Here is a 21038-nt window from a genome sequence, read left to right as displayed (position 1 = left end):
AACATAGTTTTAAAGAACTCTTCATCTGATAATTCCAATATTCCTGCCATATCTGACTCTGGTTCTGATGCTTGTTCATTCTCTTCAAACTGTTTTGCCTTTGTATATACCTTGTACTTTTTTGTTGAGAGGTGGACATGATGTTCTGGGTAAGAGGAACTGCAGTAAATAAGCCTTCAGTAAGGTAGAAATAGTGTGGAGGGAGGAAAAGCATTCTACAGTCCTATGATTAGGTTTCAATCTTTTGGTGAGTCTGTGCCTTTGGACTATGAACTTCACCAGTGCTTCTCAGATTTTCCCCTCTTAGGTGGGACAGGATGCCTGTGGGTAAGGGGAGGGGACTAGAATTGGATTTTTCCCTTCTCCCATATAAAAGGCTAGAGAGCTGAAATTGGGTATTTCCCTTCTCCCAGGTTGATTAGGATCTGATAATACCCCAGAAGGTTAGGCTCTGCATTCCACAAATCTTGGTAAAATTGTTTCTCCTGAGGGCAGACTTGGCTAAGAAGAGCAGAATGCTTTGATGTGTTTCCAAATGGTTACCTTGCCCCTCCTCCTGCCAGAAGCACCTGGGGATTTTTCTCCCATATTCACTGTGAGAACCTAATAGAGGTTTAGGAGGTAAACTCACAAAAGTGAGGGGGCCTCCTTATGAATGGTTCCTCCTGGAGTTTTTATTAAATAACTCTCAGGCTTGTCCATACTGAGCCTCCAGCATTTCATTAATTACAGTTTATGTTTTCTTGCCCCAGCACTGCTTCCCACAGAGAGGTTCCTTCTCAGGCGAGTTGTGATTCTCATATCCACATCCGCCTTTCTGTCTCTTCAATTTTGGAGGCAGAGGTTTGTTCTATGACCTCACTTCTCTAATGAATCTAAGAAGAATTGTCGATTTTTCAGTTTGTTTAGATTTTTACTTGTTGTTAGGACAGACTGGCAACTTCTAAGCACCTTACATGTTCAGGTTAGAAACTAGAAGTCTAGAATCATTTCTAGATAATGTTTAAGCAAAGGTCATGTTTCTCTTTATTAAACGTCAGTGAAAAAACTTTTTTCAGTCTTGTAGTCCTAACACTAAAACGTGCTTGCAAAATTGCTAAATTTTGCATGTATTTTTACAGCCTGGTGAATGCGATGGTTGATAACCCAAACACCTAACTCTTCTTTTCAATTGCAGATATAATGTGTTTATAGGGACTTATCACTGTGACAAGGGAACTTTTTTGATGTATCTTTTTCCTTCTCATTTGATGTGCAGTTTGATTCACATGCAAATCATACAGCATTTGAGCGCATTTTTTGCTACTTTGTATATATTTTATTGAAAAAATTAATCACAACTTGATGCACAAAGAAAAAAGTACATGATTATAAATGTACAGCTGAATGAATTTTCACAGAGTAAACATACAATTTAACTATACCCCACATCAAGAAAAAAAATGTTAACAGAAACATATGGAAGCCTTCCTGTGCCTCCTTCCCCCCATTCCTGTGTTATTCTTTCCTTCGCCTTATAAATGTAACCACTCTTTTGCCTCCCAATGGTTTGGGACTTGTGATTATAGAAGCATACAGTATTTATTCTTTTGTCTGGCTTCATTTTCTCAATGTTGCATTCATGAAATATATTTATGTTATTATAAGTAGTTGTAGTTCATTCATTTTCATTGCTATTAATATATAATTTCATTTTATAAATATGCCAAGATTTATTTGTTCATTATCCACAGGACATTTGAGTTGTTTCAAGTTTGGGGCTATTACAAATACTGTTGCTATGGATGTTCTTTTACATATATTTTGTAAAAATATGGATGCACTTTCACTGAACGTCTATCCAGGAGAGGCTAGGTCATAGTGTATGACTTATATACTATATTCAGCTTTAGTAGATATGACAGTGGTGGTTTTTTTATTTCAAAATATTACGGTGATACAAATGTTTTTCAATTACATGGATAGGTTTTCTTATGCTTGAGTCAGGGTTATAAGCATGCCCATCATCAAGATAGTGTTCATTGTACCCATTAGGTGGGGTTTTACCCATCCACTCCTCCCCCCTGTCCTGCTTGATTTCCACTGAGTTTTATAATACTTCCCTCTGTGCACATGTGTGCTCATCAGTTAGTCCCAATTTAATAGCAAGTACACATGGTGTTTGTCTTTCAATTCTTTAGATACTCAATTAGGATATCAGTCTTCAGTTCCATCCAAATTGTTGCAAAAGGCCTTAATTCATCCTTTGTCATGGCTGAGTAGTATTACATAGTTTATATATATACCACATATTGTTAATCCACTCATGAATTGATGGACACTTGGGTTGATTCCATATCCTTGCAATTGTGAAATGCACAGCAATAAACATTCAAGTGAAGGTGTCTTTGTGATAAAATGACTTCTTTTCCTTTAGTTATATACCCAGTAGTGGGATTGCTGGATGAAATGGCAGTTCTACTTTCAGTTCTTTGAGGAATGTCCATACTGTTTTCCATAGAGGTTCTACTAATTTGCAATCCCATCAACAGTGTATAAACATTCCTTTCTCTCTGCATCCACAAATCATCTATTGTTTTTGGAATCTTTAATAAAAGCCTTTCTAACTGGGGTAAGGTGATATCTCATTGTAGTTTTAATTTGCATTTCACTGATGATTAGTGATTTGAGCATTTTTTCGTATGTTTATTGGCCATTTGTCTATCTTCTTTTGAGAAGCTTATGTCCATGTCTTTTACCCACTTTTTAAAGGGGTTGTTTGATTTTTTCTTGATGATTTGCTTGATTTCTTTGTAGATTCTGGTTATTAGCCTTTTATTCTATGTATAGCTTGGGAATATTTTCTCCCATTCTGTAGGTTGTCTATTTGCTCTGTTGATTATTTCCTTAGCTGTGCCGAGCTTTATAATTTAATCAAGTCCTATTTATTTATTTGTGTTGTTGCTGTGATTGCCATTGGGATCCTCTTCATAAATTCTTTGCCTAGGCAATATCTAGAGGAGTTTTTCCAATATTTTCTTCTAGAGAAGATCAGTTGGCTACTTGTGGATGGTTTTATATCTGGGTTCTCTGCTCTGTTCCATTGGTCTATGTCTCTATTTTTGTGCCAATACCATACTGTTTTGGTTACTACAGCCTTGTAGTATAGTTTGAAGTCTGGTAATATGATGCCTCCAGATTTGTTCTTTTTGTTTAATATTGCTTTGTCTAATCAGGCTCTTTTCAAAAGGTTCCAAACAAGGAGTTGAATTATTTTTTCTATATCTGTTAAATATGATTCTGAGATTTTGATGGTGATTGCATTAATCTATAAATCACTTTGGGTAATATGGACATTTTAACAATATTGATTCTGATCCATGAGCACGATATGTTTTTCCGTTTTGTTTGTATCACCTGCGATTTCTTTCCTCAGTGTTTCATAGTTCACTTTATAGTGATCTTTCACCTCCTTGGTTAAGTATATTCCTAGGTATTGTATTTTCTTTGTAGTTATTGTGAATGGTATTGAGTCTTTGATTTGACTCTCAGCTTGAATGTTATTGGTGTATAGAAATGCTACTAATTTGTGTACATTGATTTTGTAACCTGAGACTTTGCTGAATTTATTTATTAGTTCCAGGAGTCTTTTGGTGGAGTTTTGGGGGCTAAGAACCACTGATCCATACGCTGTTGACTCCCACAATGTTATAGCTCTAGTCCAGATCTTTTTCTGAACTTCAGGCTGTATATCCAACTTCTACTAAACTTCACCCTTGGATGTAACATGAGAATGGCATTCATTTCAGAAATCCTCTTTGTTCCAAGTGTCTCCTGAGGCCAAACACCTTGGTTCATCTTTGACTACCTGTATTTCGGAGATGAGGCACAATTGGTCACCCAGTCCTGTCAATTCTTTCTAAAGAATTCAAAAGTGTGTCTATTTCTCTCCTTCCCAATAGCTAATATTCAGTGATCGTGGAATGATTGTAACAGTTTCTTAACTAGTCATTCGTCCTCCAGGTTTGCACATGAAGCTGGTGTAGTCTTTGGAAAAAAAAACTGTAAATTCCATAATGCACCCCACTCCCTTGCTTAAAACCCTTTGATCTTGCCCCATAGTCTTAAAGTCTGAAACTCCCACATACAAGGCTCTTTCTTATCTCGTCCAATCTATCTTCCTCCTTCCTCCTTCCCTTTTATCATCTTTCCTCTATTCTGGTAAGTAGGGGGATGTCTTCCTAAGGTATACGTAAGAGTTTCTGGGATAGCATAGTATCTACTTTGAAAAGCCTCCAACTTTCTTATATATTAATATATTCCCTCGACCTTCTCTATACCTCTGTATAGAAATCACTGCTGTAAGTCATAAACTCCTTGAGGGTAGAATTTGTGTAATTCATCAGGACATAATCCTTACCACGTTACTTAGCACAACCAGCTAAATATTGTGAATGAATAAACATAAGTACATAAATAAATACCTGGCTGAATAAATGTATCTGCTATAGTTGTGGAAACCAGATTACCAAATATTAGAAATGTTTTTGAAGACCAAGTAGGCACTGAATGAAAACCTGAGGAATTCTCCAGTAACTAAAATGAATTTGTTAGTGCATGAATTTTCTAACATATAATTTGGCTACTAAGTGTTTGAATTTGCTTTCTTTCTGAAAATTGTCTATATGATGACATTAAAAGTGTAGATGCGTGGGATATCATGTTTTAAAAAAGACTTTATTTTAAAATAATTATAGACTCATGGGAAGTTACAAAATTAATACCTAGAATCCAACAAACCCTTCAGTTAATTTCCCCCAATGATGACTCTTATAAAGCTGTAGTAAGTATCAAAACCAGGAAACTGATGTCGGCACAAAACCATTCAATGGACAATGGACTTTGTTCAATTTTCACCAGTTTTTACATGTACTCATTTATGTGTATATGTGAGTATTGTTCTATGCAATTTTATCACATACATAGATTTCTCTAACTGCTACCACAATCAAGAGCAGAACTGTTCCAGTAACACAAAGGAACTCCCTTATGCTACCTCTTTATTAGTCACACCTACCTCCACCTCTTCCCCTGACAACCACTAATCTCTTTTCCATCTCTATAGTTTGCCATTTCAAGGATGCTATATAAATGGAATCATAAAGCATATAACCTTTTGAGGTTGGCTTTTTTCATTTAGCATAATGTCCTTGAGATCCATCTAAGTTGTTGCATATAATACTGTTTTTCAAACCAGAAAATGCAAAAAGATACAAATTGAGTTTGAAAATTTAGAAAAAACTTCTTTTATCTAAAATATATTGACTGGGATCATTTAAAAAGTTTCATTTATTTATTATAAATAACTGGGATTTACTCATCCCAGTTAATGATTAAAAGTACATTTTAAAATTTAGGAGAGATAAATTTTTACATTGTTGGAGAAATATTAATGAGGGTTTCAGGTATCATCTAGAAAGAAATATAAACTTGGATTGTGCAGTTTTGAAATTATGCCCTACAACTTGATACATACTATCAATATAAAAATTCACAAAGTAAACTCAGTTTGCCACTGCTACAGACTGCAGAGGGCCAATAAGTATTTTATTGACTGTTAGGATTGGTAGAAATATAACCCTGGTGAGAATGATTTGGAAGTTTATTTAATTTGAAGAAACTTTTCTAAATTTTACTATGTCTGAGATTTTTTTCTTGTCTGCCATAACCTCTTATTATTGTCACCTCTCTACGAAATGCCATTATGGTTCCCGTATTCAAATGCATTTTCAATTTTATTCATATTTTTGAGCTACTGACAGCTCTCAGTCTTGTGACAGGTAGTATTTATGGTAATATACTCACAAATTGTTTGAAAGAAGAGAAAAAAGACTGATTTATGTCTTGGGTTTAAGAGGTTAAATTTAATTTTATTGTAATAAGACACTTTGAGACAGACTTAGTTTTGCTGCTGTGAGCCTGCTGGAGTTATTATGCCATATTGAGCAAAAGCTTTTATCCATGTTCAGCCAAAAGACACATCCATTCTTAAAAAGAACAATATCTATCGTCATTCAAATAATTGACTTCTGAGTAGGTTTTTGGAAGACTTTATCCTGCTAATGCCTTGATTATATGATGCAAACATATGAGAGACTCCCCAAAATATATCTTAACCATGAGAACAGTTTTTTTCCAGGCTTCTTCCCCTTCTTGATTTACTGATGCCATCTTCAGCTATGTTTTCTAAACACAGCCTCACTTAAGGTAGTGTATGCTTCCTGTCATGCCCTTTGACCTTGTTTTTCCATTTACCTTTCCATTCACAAATATAACTTCATGTAAACGTGTAATTTGTCAAACAAACAACAAAAGAGGAAAAGCATTTGAAAATTGTCTTAATATTCTTAATTTATTAAAGTTCTTACACATTAATAAGAAAAAGAAAACAACCACAATAGAAACTTGGAAAAATATCATGAATGAGCAATTCATAAAAGGAAAAAATGGTAAAATAGCCAATAAACAAATGACATGTTCAACAATATTAAAAACAGAAATTCAAAATTAAAAACTGGTAAGTTACGAATTTTTTTCCTTTTGATTGTTGAGGATTTTATGAAAATGATCATTTCCAGGTTTGGCTAGAGATAAGTGGAACAGGCACTTCACACGGTGCGTGGTATGAGTGTAAATTATGGTTACTTTTCTAAAGGCAATTTGGCAATAAGAATCACATACCTTAAAAATGTGTGAATGTTTCACATTATATTTTATATCATTTAATTATTTTAAAATTGAAACAAATTTAATGTCCAAGAATAACATAATGATAAATAATTCCCAGACCATCCATATAAAGAAATATTATGTATTAAAAATGATTTTATAAATCTATACTAGCTAGATAGAAAGACGTCCACAATGCACTATTGAATTTTAAATATTTACTTAATTTGTATGTCTTATCTTGTATGTATGATCTCAGTTTTGTCCTCCAAAATATATGGTGGAGAGATAGAAAGCCATACAAATTCTTAACAAAATATCAGTAGTAATCATCTCTGTGCAGAAGAATCATGGTTGATTTTTCTATTTGTGCCTTACTGTACTATCCAAATTTTCTACAATGTACATGACTTATTTAAGAAGACAGAAAAGCAGAAATGATTTTGAAATGATAACATGCAATATTTTAAAATGGATAAATACAGAGAGTTAAGTGATAAAATGTACTGTGATGTTAAAAAGCCTAGGTCAAATTATTCCCATCTCTCATACTGTTTGTTATTTTCTTTAACCATCAGGGACCATATTTGTTATTCTCTTTCTCTCAAAGAGACCTCAGCTCTTGAAACTTTTCATCTAACAAACAAAAGCAAGTAAAGGTTAATGTGTTTTCTCAATTTTGTTCAAAAAAATTATAGTTGCCAAGCATAGCTGAAGAAATAGTTACCAAGTGTGATGACTAATTATGTGTCAACTTGACTGGGTCACGGATGCCCAGATATTTGGTCCAACATTATTCTGTGTGTATCTATGAGGGTGTTTCTGGATGAGATTAATGTTTGAATAAGTAGACTGAGTGAAGCAGATTGCCCTCCCCAGTGTGAGTGGGCCTCATCCAATCTGTTGAAGGCTTGTATAGAATACAAGACTGCGTGAGAAAAAGTTCTTTCTCTCTGCTGATCTTCGAGCTGGGCCATTGGTTTTCTCCTGCCCTTGGACTTGGATTGAAATGTACATCATCAGCTCTTCTGCTTCTCAGGCCTTCAGACTCAGACTGGAACTGTATTATAGGCTCTCCCAGGTCTGAACTTCTCAGCCTCCATAATCATGTGAGCCAATTCGTTATAATAAATCTTTCTCTCTCCCTCTCTCTCTCTATACACACACACATAATATATGTATATGTATACAGATACAAACACATATACGTGTGTGTATATCCTATTGGTTTTTTATATGTGTGTGCATGTGTGTATATATATCTCCTATTGGTTCTTTTATGCTAGAGAAAGATACACCAAGCTGAGTTGGTACAATGGGACAAATAAGCAAAGGTAATGTTGTGGTGAGTGAGCAGCTTTGTTATGGGAAAATACATTCAGGCCCTTCCCAGGGGTAGAGTGAAGGCCTCACAAGCAAGGACCAATATGACCTGTGATGAGCGCGTTGACCTGGAGTGATTAAGTTTTTTTTTAAATCTTTTAATTTTTATTGACTGTCTCCCAATGTTTTGTTCTGCTTTCTAGATAGCTTTCTTAACTTTATTTTCTATGGAAATTTTACATTTTATTTTAGTTTTTTAAAAAATGATTTCTTGTTCTCTGACTTTTGGGTTTTTGTTTTTAATTTTTACTTTCTATTTCAAAGATGTTGTATATCCTCTTGATTCTCTGAGAAAAATTATGATAGTTTGTTGTGTTGGTGTTCTGATTTAGAGGTTTTCCTCAAATGTGTGTCGATCCTAGTTAACCATTTTTTAAAAAAAACTTTTATCATTTTTCATTAAGGAATAATGTATATCCAGTAATTTGCACTTATTTTAGGTGTACAATTTGATGAATTTTTACACATGTATAAACTCACATAACCAATACCCAATCAAGATATAGAACAATTTCAGTCCCCCAGATAACAACCTCTAGAGGTAACCACTATTCTAACTAATTATCCCATAGATAGTATGGCTTCTACTTAAACTTCATATAAATTAATCATAAAAGATATATGTTTTTATATCTGGATTTTACTAAAAATATTGCATGTGAGATTTATTGATATTATTGCATATAGTAGTAGTTGATACTTTTTATTTTTAATTTTTTGTAACTGTGTATTTATAACTATTCTACTATATGAACATACTATAATTACTTTATCCATTTTCCCATAGACGGATATTTTGATAATGTTTAATTTGAGCCTATTATGAATAAAATTAATATAGGCATTCTTTTACACATGTTTTGGTAGACAAATATACTCATTTCTCTTGCGTAAATACCTAGGAATAGAATTCCTGAGTTGTGCAGTAGGCATGTATTTAGATTTACTAGATACCGATGAACAGTTTTCCAAAGTAATTGCATCAATTTATACTCACACCAGATAGCAATGTATGAGAGTTCAAATTACTCCAGATCCTCACTAACACTTGATATTGTCAGTCTTTTTAATTTTAGCCATTCTAGTGGATTTGTGGTGATATCCCATTGTCATTTTAAATTATAGTTATATCCCTCATGACTAATGATGTTGAGTACCTCATTCAAATGATATTTTCAAATGATATTCAAATGCTATTTTCCTTCCTCTGTCTCCATTGATCTTCTGCACATACCATCCAGCATTCAATTAAAAATAATGAGGCACAGAAAAGCAAGGCAAAAGCAACCTGTTATCAAGAGATAAAGCAGTCAACAGAAAGAGATAGCAAGAAGGATGCAGTAAAACCTGATTGGAAGCTCTTTGTGCATGGATGGGACTTGTAGATAGTTAGGCACCACTGTGTGGGTATCAGGTGGCCAGCTGGCTTTTTATATGGGAACCTATATGTCAGTTATTGTAAGTATTTTTTCAAGGACATTCAGTTTCTGCCATAGACAATCTTCCAATGTTCTGCCCCACGTGGTGTAATATAGGGAAGCTAGTAGCCTAAAGCGTTTTCCCTAGTCTTTCAACCAATCATTCTGCTTCAGCCTGACTCCTCACTCCTTCCACTGTGAAGTTACCTGCATTTACTGATTCTTTTCAAGGTTTGAAGGGACAACTTGGCTTGTTTGTTATTGATATTCCCCCCTGCATAGATGTTAGAGATTCTCTGAGTTTATGTACAAGTTCTACCACTTAACATCTTTCTTACTGACCCACTCTGCCTCGGATTCATCACCTACTAAATGGAGATAATGCTACTTTCCTCACGGTTTTATTGTGAAATTAACTGAATTAAATTATATGAAGCTTTTATAGTAATGCTTAGCACATAATGAATGCTCAGTAATTGTTAGCTATCATTAGCTTTTTCAGTTCAGCTTATTCATTTGCTATCCCATTTGCTTTCATCTTCTAAAAAATGCATAGACATGTCTCTTTAGTATTAATATTTCCTCTTACATTTTCTTTGTTCTTTAAAATTTTTTTATTATATTTTTACAAGATTTATAAAGGAATTAGATGTAAAAACACGTTCAATACACATATTTAACTAAAATTTACCCAACTGACAAATTAAAAAGTTTGAAGTGCTACAAAGACTCTCTTTATAATTTTTCCAGACCATGACTGTGAAATCATTGAGCTAGATGATGTCTCAGACTCATTCCAGCTTGAAAATTTTATGAATTAATGACATAAAAAATCATGCCCATGAAAATGGTGAATTCCATCTTTTTAAAGAAAGCACAAATCATTTGTTTACACTTTTTTCTCCTTTTTCCTGGGTACTCATCTTCCTACCTGATTGGATATTGGCTGGTTGACTGACAGGTATGAAAAATACTTTGGGGCAGCTCTTTGGAAAGCACATGTAAAAGTATATAAAGTCTTTGATCAAGTTTAAATACCCTAAAGCAACCTCCATTAACCTTGAATACCCCAAGCTGTTCCCATAGGCTCCACAACTTACTCAAAGTTCAAACCATATTTAGTATAATAATGAGTCCATTCATATATGTAGCTGTTTCAATGGATGCAAAAAAATGTTTGAATAAAATATTTTCTATAAATGTATTTATGGCATTAACACCATATTATATATCTATATTATTTATACTAAGTAAGCCATAGTAAATACTATATTAAAAGATCATATTATTTTATTTATATAAAAGAAATATAATACCCATAAAGCAAAATGACATTTATGTTTAGTGTTTGGTACCTCTTTATCAGTTTCAAAGCAGTAAGTTATTGATGTTTTTGTGATTTTTTTATTAATCAACAACCTAAAAGAGGTTTTTATTAATTTTTCTCATAAAAATTTTTCTCAAAAGGCCACATTTTCTGTGTGATATTTTCTAATTGCGTATGTATGTGAATACGTGTGTGAGTGTATGTAGGTTTGCTGTGTAATGCATGCACGTGTTTAAGTGTGTGTGTTTTTGTGTGTATGAGAGAGTGAGACATTAACCTAGCCATAAAGACCTAGACTCAGCTGGGTTTAATCATTTAAATGTAAATTGTACCCACCTAAAATTAAATTCAAAGAGTTTTAAGGTGGATTGGGGGAAGACAACACAGAATAATGGAAATAAGGCAAAGAAAAAATATAGGAGGAGAGATGCCCTAGCAGTTAGCTATTACAGACTGTGAAGTGATATCCCAGGAGAAGCCGAGGAGGCTCGATCACTTGAATCATTTAAAATTGGACTGGACTAAGCTCGGAAGAATATACCATTGGGAGTAATCATGCTTTGACAGAGAAAGACTGAAAGATCTTTTCCAATTCTAATTGCCATGATCCTGTGTAATTCAATTTGAAATGGCCTCGCTATTCTAATTCACAAAGATCCTATTTTTACTAACTCTTTCTTTTTCATAATCCTGCTTCTGATATCACTATACTGCTTTAAAAGGAGAAAGAAACCCTCGAGCTTGGTTCCCAAGTAGTCATTGAATTACATTCCTTATTTCCTTTTCTTCTGCAGACAGACCGTTGTGCAGACTCAGGCAGCGCACTCAGGGCTGGGCGGGCAGACAGTGATTATCATCACCCCCCGCCTTCATCCATTAGAGCTGGGCGTTCGCAGGTAAGGGTGAGGGCTGACAAAGAGGTTTTCAAAACTGGTCAGCATAAATGCTTCCAGGAGGCCAATTCAGGATAATCTATTGAAATATGGATCGGAAATATTGCCAGCCCAGGCTGAATACCTCTATCTGCTGCATTTAAGCCAAAGCAACAGAATGCTTTCATGGGGAAAAATAACAAAAGCATAATAATATGTGGAGAATTGTCTGTTCGCATCATTTGGGGTTAATTTGTGGAATGGTTGCCATTCTGTCTGGGTCTAGCCACTTTATTTGTTTTGAGATGCTTCAGGGGTGAGGTCCCTGGAGACGTGAGTCCAGGAGGCCTTCGGGTTTCCAGGAGCCAATTTGTGACCAGATCAAAGGGGTCTATATTCCCAAGAGCCTGAATTACATTTTGGAATTTAGTGATATATCTATCTCATTTTACATAGCACTTCCGTGTTTGAAAGGTATTAGGCAGTGAATTTTAGTGAATCGAATTTTATTAACCCACTAACACGCTATTCTTTCCATTGGTAGCAGCCCCTGGACTCTGACTTTAATTTTTCCTTGTTTATCTAGTAATTAAATGATCAAAACTGAACCTTTTTATAATCTAAGAATGCTTGTGTGATATCAGTGCTTTAAAGCTAGTTTTCTTTCACACGTAATTTTTATTCAACAATTGGGGACATAGAGAACTAAAAACAACCAAAAAAAATCATTCCGAAAATTTGAAGTAAAATTTCCAAACACTCCCAAAGCAGTAACAATAATAATGCTTTAAAATTCAAACAATTATACATAGATGACATTTAAATTATTAGAATGAAAAAATGACATTACTAATACTAATTCTTTATCTTGAAATATTTCAAACATACAGAAAAGTATTAGAGCAATATAAGAAACATTCATCACATACCATTGAGAATTTTAAGATACGAGCAGAGGTTTTTTATTGTTTAAAACAATAAATAAAGCTTTACATAGAGTTGAAGAATATTTAAATGCCTCCCTGGTATTATTTCCCTTTCTCCCTCTCCAAAATAAATTCTGTACTGAAGTAGGTATATACCCTGCCCATTTATTGTCTATATTTTTACTACTATGAATCCCTAAGTAGTAAATAGTATTTTTTGCAAGTTATTAAAATGTCCATATACATTATGGTTTCCTATCAGTCTAACTTTCTACAGCTTTCTTTTTTCATTCAATATTTTGTTTTTAAGGCCTATCCATATCAATCCACATAGATCAAAGTTTAAATCAGTTTAACAGGTATGAGATACACCATCATTACTTACTTATCCATTCCTTTAATGAGATGCATTTAGGTTGCTTCCAAGTTTTCACAACTCTACACTGTGCAGCATGTCACCTCATGCATAAATGTTCAACTTTCTTTAAGGTCTATAGCAAGAATTGGAGTTTCTGGATCTAGAATACGTGCATCTCTAACTTCACTCTATACTACCAGATTGCTCTCCAAATTTATACTCTCACCAACAATGAGGTAGTCAAATTAATTAATCTTTTCCTTTATGATTTATGCTGTCTGGGCTTGGTTTAAGAAATCTTTCCCTTCCCAAATGATAAAAATATATTTGTTGTGTTCTCACATTTATGTCTTTAATTCATTTAGAATTTATTTTGGAGTATGATGTGAGGTAGAGTTCTAATTATAATATTTTCCATATGGATAGCAAAGCTACTTACAATGCCCATGGGTTTCAAGGTCACCTCTGCATGTGCTGAGGTCTGATGTAAGACTAGGAGCTGTACTTCCATTCATTGATGTGGCCACCCTCTCCTAACACCACATTATTTTAATTAATATAGTGGTACACTAAGTCATGTTATCTAATGGAGCAAATCCTTCCTTCTTATTTTCCTTCTTCAAATTTGTCTTGGTTATCCTTGGACATTTATGCCCTTATATGAATTTTATAATCAGTTTTTTAAGAAAATCTTTAATATGATAAAGTGATGTTAAAACCATACAATATCTATTCTACTTATATCAAATCGCTAAATCTAATTTATTGGTCATTAGTCAATATTAAAGATATCCTGCCACGTCCTGACACTTAACTTCTCTGAAAAAAAAGCTCATCGTCTTCCCTTTCCTTTACAAATAATTACTCTCTCCCAGTTTCAGCAATTTTCATGTCATTCCTATTCTCTTGATTTATGAGCTTTTAATATCCATTCCTGCATCAAGTTTACAGATTCAATCCTTCCTGTTGTCCTGTTGTGAAAGTACTTTGTAAATGTTCTTAATCTTGATCCTCCTCTATCTTACTATTTCCCATTTCAATCAATTCTACAAAGAACTTGCAGAGCAACTGCTTTACCATTTTATTCACACCATTTTTATGCCCCAAAACATAGATTCATATTGCCACAGGGCTTGTGACCCTCCGGGACCACACATCCCATTTCACAGATGAAAGACTTGAGTCCCAGAAAGGATTTGCCCTGCCCACAGGACAAATCTACAGCCAGCCAGGAAAGGAAGTAAGATTCTGAAGGTAAAACCTAGTGTAGAACCCAGATCTGACTCTTGAACTGATTTTCTTTCTACCTTTTGCCCTCCTCCACCAAACCTTCAGATAGCATTTCCTACATAGTATCAACACTGCATTCAATTTTACTTCATATAACTTCCCCAAAGGAACTTCCTTTTCTTAGTCTTACCTCAAAATGAGACCTGTTCTATTCTACTGCTGTGGAAATACAAACTTTCACCTTGAAATCTAGCGTCCTTACTTTCCACTGAGCTATGTTTCATCTTCTTGGAAATATGCACCTTTTTCGGGATATAACTACTGCTGTTACTCCTCCTCCTCCTCTTAACAATAGCAATAGAACTCCAACTTATTTCACATCCACCATGAACTTGGTTCTTGAGAGACATGACCTCACCTTGTCTCACTCCACATATGTGGGATTTGAGGTCCAGAGAAATGAAGTAACCTGCCCAGGGTTACACAGCCTGGAGTAGAACCCGAGTTTCTTAGGACTCCAGAGCTCATGAGTTTATCACTTCGTTCTATGCCTTCTAACTCAAAGTGTTTGCCACTTTTCAAACTCTAGATTACTCTTGCATTTAGTTACACTTACTACTACCTGCTGGGTATGTTCTTTGCCTTTGTCATAAATGTAAGCTCTAGCCTTCCAGCTAGACAGTTTATCCTCTGAATCCTGGACTATTTAAAACTTTCTTTAAATTGTCCGGCTTCCCTCAGAGCATCTACTATGAAGCTCTGCTCTGAGTTCTTCTTTGACTGATGGGAGTCTAATTAGCTTAGAGATTCCTCTCTGACAAGCAGCCAAGAAGCTTCTATGCTGAAAAATCTCCCATTGTGGCAGAGATTAAAACTGGGACCTGTAATTTTTATGACAGGGTGAATAGTACGCCACTGAGAAAACAAATTTACTACATTTCAGCATAACAACTTGTTTGCTGCCACATACAAGAAAAAGCTCTCTGATTCATCATAAGTTACTGTTTCTCTAACTTATATGCTGTTAATTAGGAACAAATTCTGCCTATCACGTAAAACGCATTATAATTGATTACGAGTGAATTTTACTTTAAAAGCTATTTTGTGAGGGGAAAACATAAAAGCATTTAAAATTGTTGAAATGAAGAAAAGTATAATGTACTTTGAGGTCCACTATTCACAGTGCTCTGATTGTATTTTCCAGGAATTTGGATGAGAGTGCTCAGTGGCCAGGCTTGGACAAGGAAGGAAACCTTGTCCTCTTTCTGCTTCTTCTTTCAGGAAAGGAGACTAAGCAGTGAGTAGTTCAATCTTCAAAAGGCCTATTTTAAAGACACTTAAAGAATTTTAACATTGTTGTGTTTTTTTAATCATAAAATTTATACGAAAGAATTTTTAAATTAATAGACTTTTAAAAAATTAACGTGATGGGTATATATGGTCATGAAGTGGTGTTACTGACATTGGAAACTAAGAAGGAAGAAGGGAGGAAAGGCAGTGAGGGGTAAAAAGTACATTGTCGGGTACGACATACACTATTCTGGTGATGGGTACACTAAGAGCCCTGACTCTAGTGTTATACAATTCATTATATAACAAAAAACAATCGTACCCCCCCAATCTATTGAAATAAAAAAATAATTAATAGACTTTATTTTTTAGAGGACTTTTAGGCTTACAGAAAAAGTGAGTGGAATGTAGAGTTCCACCCATGAACCCCAGCCTACCTCACGATTTCCCCTATTTTTAACATCTTGCATTAGTGCAGTACATTTGTTTTAATTGGTGAACCAATATTGATACCAAAGTCCACAGTTTACATTAGGGTTCGTTCTTCTTGTGTTTTGTATCTACGGGTTTTGACAAACGTATGACATGTATCTACCGTTACAGTATCATCAAAACAGATTTTAAGCTAGCAAAATCTCATAAAAAGAAGACTAAAAGATGCCATTTTGAAACACTTAACTGTGTTGAAACAAGTGAAATAAACTAAAACTCAACAAAAACTTAGTGAACTTATTCTTTATAGTTCCTTCCAGACAGAAAAGCAATATAGTAAAAATTAAGTAGTCTTTTCTTTGAAAATTGTAGTTATTTTGATAAACAATGCTGTCAAAACAGAAAATGCGAACGCCACAGACTCCAGCTCATTCTCTTTCGTGTACTGGTCTCAAGGTTTGGTGTGAATACTTCACGGTTAAAGTATGTCTTCCCCTGAGGATCACGCAGCCATTTAATTTCTGTTCTGGCATTTGACCTATTGTGTTTATGAGGTTCTACTGAGAAATGGAATTGATGATTTCTTCCATAACCACAGAGAAAAAATTGAGAGTTACTGATTTCAAACCACTATTATAACCTTTCAAGTTTTTCTGGAAAAATGTTTTCTTTCCAAAGTGAAAAAAAAAAAAAGGACTCCCTATTAAATGTCCAGCTGTTCTATGTCACCCCATCTTTCAATGTGTTGAAAATTCACCTCAGACTTGGCCAGAGGAAGGCTGGAGTGCCTCATCTGTAGTTTGGAATCTACCAGGACATGTCACAGCCTGGCCTAAGGTCTCTTGGTTCTTGCAGTTTGAGGCATTGTCAAGAAGAGTGGGTTTTCTATCTGGGGCCCACTCCTTCGCCCAACAGCAACTTTCTTGTCAGTGTACATTCATAGCTCGTGCCTCAAAGACCTCCCTTTTCTAACCCCACAGACCCCTGAGGACTTAGATGAAATCAGTGGTAATGCTTTTGCTGGCATCTCTCCTCTTGTGGAAACTACCATTTTAAGATTTGTTTGGAGAATCAAAATCCAAGTTGGGAAGGACGACAATTCCTCTGGAGCAATGGCTCAAAACTGGGGGCAAATTTGGTCCCTAGGAGACATTTGGCCGTGTCTGGCCATGTGTTTTGGTTGTTACGAACAAGATTTGGAAAGGGTACCAATGGCATCTAGTGGGTAGCAGCCGGGGGTGCTGACAAACAGCCTGCAGTGCCCAGGGAGGCCCCCACATCCAAAGATTGTCTGACCCAAAATGTCAGTGGTACTAAGGCTGAAAACCCATGCTCTGGAGTTTTAGTCAGTTGGCCATTTTTGCCATCCCTTGTTGAAACGCTTTGATTTAAAGTATTATATCTTGATTCTTTTTTCAAGATAATGTCCAGTAATCGTTGAAAATGATGTGTTTTCCTATCACCTTACCCAAGAATAAAGCTGTAACATTTGCAAAATAGATAACCTTAGTTGTCACTCAAAATGTAAACTGTCAGAAGGGGTAAGAGATTAACTGATCTCATCGCCAACTTTTACAGTGTCATTATTCTCCCTTCTAACTACCTCCTGCATATCCTTGCTGACGAGGATGTTTTAAAATGGAAGACAATTAGAGGCTTTTTGTTTATGAAAAATGAAGTGTTCAGGCACAAAAGAATTCACAGTGGACCTTTTATAGGATGTTTAAAACATCCTTTCATTAAAAGATTTTCTTAAGCGGCTGTTTGTCACTTACAGGAATTCCTGTTGTTGCTACTGTTGCTTTCATACATAAACACCGGCATCTGTAGATTTTCAGGATGTTCTTTAGAATTTCACACCACTTGACTTCATGTTGCGTTGCCTCAGATGATTTTTCAATCTTAAAAATCACATTACATAAAAGCATATCTTGGCATATACTATAAAACCCATTGTAAACTGGCAGAGAACCAGGTCCTATTCATTGGTGAGTTTTGTTTAGCTAGGATGGAGTTTAAATCTTTCAAAATTATTTGTCAATAATTTTAAAAATTAGTAGATGACTCATAAGAATCTAGATTTTTTTTTTTCTTTTCTGAAAACGGGAAGATCTGCTTTTGGAGCCAGCATTCCTCCATGGCAATAGCTACTGCAGGAGAGTAGCTGCATGCTTTAGACAGGGCAGGTGCCCGCCAGCTTGCTCTAGTTCCCACCTGGCCTGTCTGGCACCTGTCCATCTGTTCCTTGCAGTCATTTGAGTTTGCAATCCCTGCTCTGTTGCAATCTGATTTCCGCAACTGCAAATGTTTGGTAGGAAATGTAACCCGATCTTTGGTGCATAAACTAATTTAGCAACTCATATGAGAAGGAGGTAAGGCCATTTCGTAGGATGGTAGGAAATGTGCTGAGGGTCGAGATTGAGCTGGGACTGGATGGAAGGGAAGGGGTCCAGGAAACAGCCTCAATTTAAAGTGAAAACAGGTTCAGAGGCTCCCGTCAGCTTCCTGGTATCATCTCTGTGGAGAAATCTGAACTTTGGTGAAAAGAGGAGAGACCAGGCAATAAAAATGAAGAAAACCCAATTACATTTATGAACGTGTCAGAGGCTCTCTGCCATTGAATTGGCCTATGTACCATCTTTGCCCCAAGTGTGAGTTCCTAGTCCTGGCCTGTGTTCTTGGGGAGTCACCACAATTAGAAATGGAACTGAGGAAGAGCCCCGTGAGGTACAAGTCTGTCCCAGGAACCGGTATTATATAATGTGTGGAAATCGGGACGCAAGACAAAGATGGAGGAAGATGCACACCCAGATTCAAAGACAAGGGGTATCAGATACAGGCTTTGGGATTAAAAATTTAGGACCCAAGCCAAAGTGAAAGGTCAGGCTAAAAAAGACACAGGACAAGTGAGAACAGTAAGATGACAGTTTCTGGCCTGTGCCTTCCTTTGTGGGAAGTCTGAGTTGGCCTAATCTAGAAAACCGGGGGTCAACTTGTTCCTCTGTCTGTAGTGGTCTGAGGTCCACACTCTGGTCAGTGTGCATCTGACAGTCCCTGACTCCCTCGTTGGCTACAGCAATTTCCTGTGGCCATTGAACTTGACAGACTATTTTTCCAGTCACCCAAGGTCTGGAGAAGAGCCCAAGGTGGTCTGGCCCCACAGAGCTCCAGGACAATGCCCCCTCTCCCTGCCCCCAAACAAGAACAGATAAAGTCTTTAAGCTGCCACCTCTACCTGGACTCTAAAAACATGGAGAAAAAATCCTCAGGGAATGGGGAGGCGGGGTTGGGTGAGGTGAGGCAATGGACTGTTTGGAGGGTATTTAAGCCTTATCTGATCAAGGGGAAAGAAGAAAGACTGGAAAGACAAATGTTTGCGGAAGGAAAAAGGTAAAAACATATTAAACTTGTTGCTGGAAGCAATCCCAGGAAAATACTACACTAGGCTTGGCTTTCCTTGTGTGATATGTATAGAGTGGCCATATCATTTACCACCGAACCTGGACTCTTCTAGGAGTAAACGTGGGAGCTATAAAAAATTTTTCCAAGAAAACAGCATGACCTGGGACTGATCACGGCAAACCAGGGCATCAGGTCTCCTCAGTTAGGGTCAAAGTAAGGAAGCATTAGATTCACAGCCCCAGGCTACTAACTCAGTTGCAGAGGCCTAGGGGCCTCCGGTGTAATCAATTGTATTATGATGTCAAAAGTGAAGGCCAGTACTTGGTTAGGATGATGCAGAGAATGCTTCTCATCTCTAACTAAGCATCGAAATCGCCCAAGGACTTAAATAAAGTTACAGACGTCCAGGAATTCAATTTCAACTATTCTGGATTGGAACTAAACAAGATTTTTCATGTTTTGAAGCTGCCAGTGACTCAAATGTGTGACCTACCCAGAACTCTACAGCTTCCAGGAGACTATACCTCCTCTGCCACTTCCCCTTTATTGGCCTGTGCTGGCAAGGTGCTGGGTGCACCCGGCAACTAGGGGAGTTCCTCCGTGTTCACCGAACCCCCACAATTCTGGGGCAAGAGGAGGTGGGGCTGCAGTAGAGTGAGCGTGCATATTTAAGCTGAGAATATGTATTCCTTGTCAAAGACAAGTGAATATTAAAAACAAACACCGCCCCCCCCCCACCAGGTCTGTAACAGAAAGATTTAAGAAGTCATGCTTGGGTTAGTACTTTATCACTACCTAGAGCCACACAGACACATTTATTAAATTGGTTGCTGCACCTATTTAGTTTTCAGAGATAGACCTTAAAGATTTAATTCAACCCAAATTTATGGAGCATCTGCTAGGGCTAAGGTGCTTGGTGCTGGGGACTACCACATTTGCTGTTGCACTACAGAGAAGTTCAGGACAATCTTCACTTTGAACATTTGAGTCCAATGGGGAAAAAAACACACAGAACCCAAGAGAGCTGGGCAGCTTGGAGCTGCTCTCATTCACAGTGTCACATGGCTACACAGCCGGCAGAAACACCAGTCCCATAGGATAAATTAATGAGAGCATTTTAAATCTTCATTGCAGCCTCTCAGAAAATCACCAAGGGTTTATATAACACTCAGCAAGGTTTCTTGGAATCTTCTTGGCTCTATTCACTCTGCCTTCTTCCCTCTTCTCTCTCTGAATCTTAGTTTCACCTCAAGCCTTATCAATAACTCAGTATTTCAATTCATCTCCAATCTCAGTATCTCCCACAGCTCACCAAGGTAGTGTTTGCTGCTTCCTTTCTCTTTCTCCACTCTCCCAAACTCTGATTCCTAACTCTGGCTCCTGTAAACCTTTTCTTCCCTCCTCCTCCTTCTGGGATTGGTTTCCAGGGCCCGGACTCCATTTCCTTTAAGATGTAAATCCAGCGGCTCAGCTCTTATTCTAATCACCAGGACAAAAGGCCAGGCCTGGAGCTGCCCAAGCAGCTAGGCTACTTCTTAGAAGCCTAGAGGTGGAAGGGGTGGGGGAGGGGATGTTATAACTACTCAAAAATTGACGTTATTTGCTCTCTGACTCATGTATATACACAAGCATAACTACGTGGAGGGCCATGGGTGTCATGAAATACTGTGGAAGGATTCAGGAATGATTTTG

Source organism: Lemur catta, chromosome 12, assembly GCF_020740605.2.
Source record: "Lemur catta isolate mLemCat1 chromosome 12, mLemCat1.pri, whole genome shotgun sequence".
Taxonomy (NCBI): Eukaryota; Metazoa; Chordata; class Mammalia; order Primates; family Lemuridae; genus Lemur; species Lemur catta.
Note: the sequence above shows the minus strand (reverse complement) of the source record.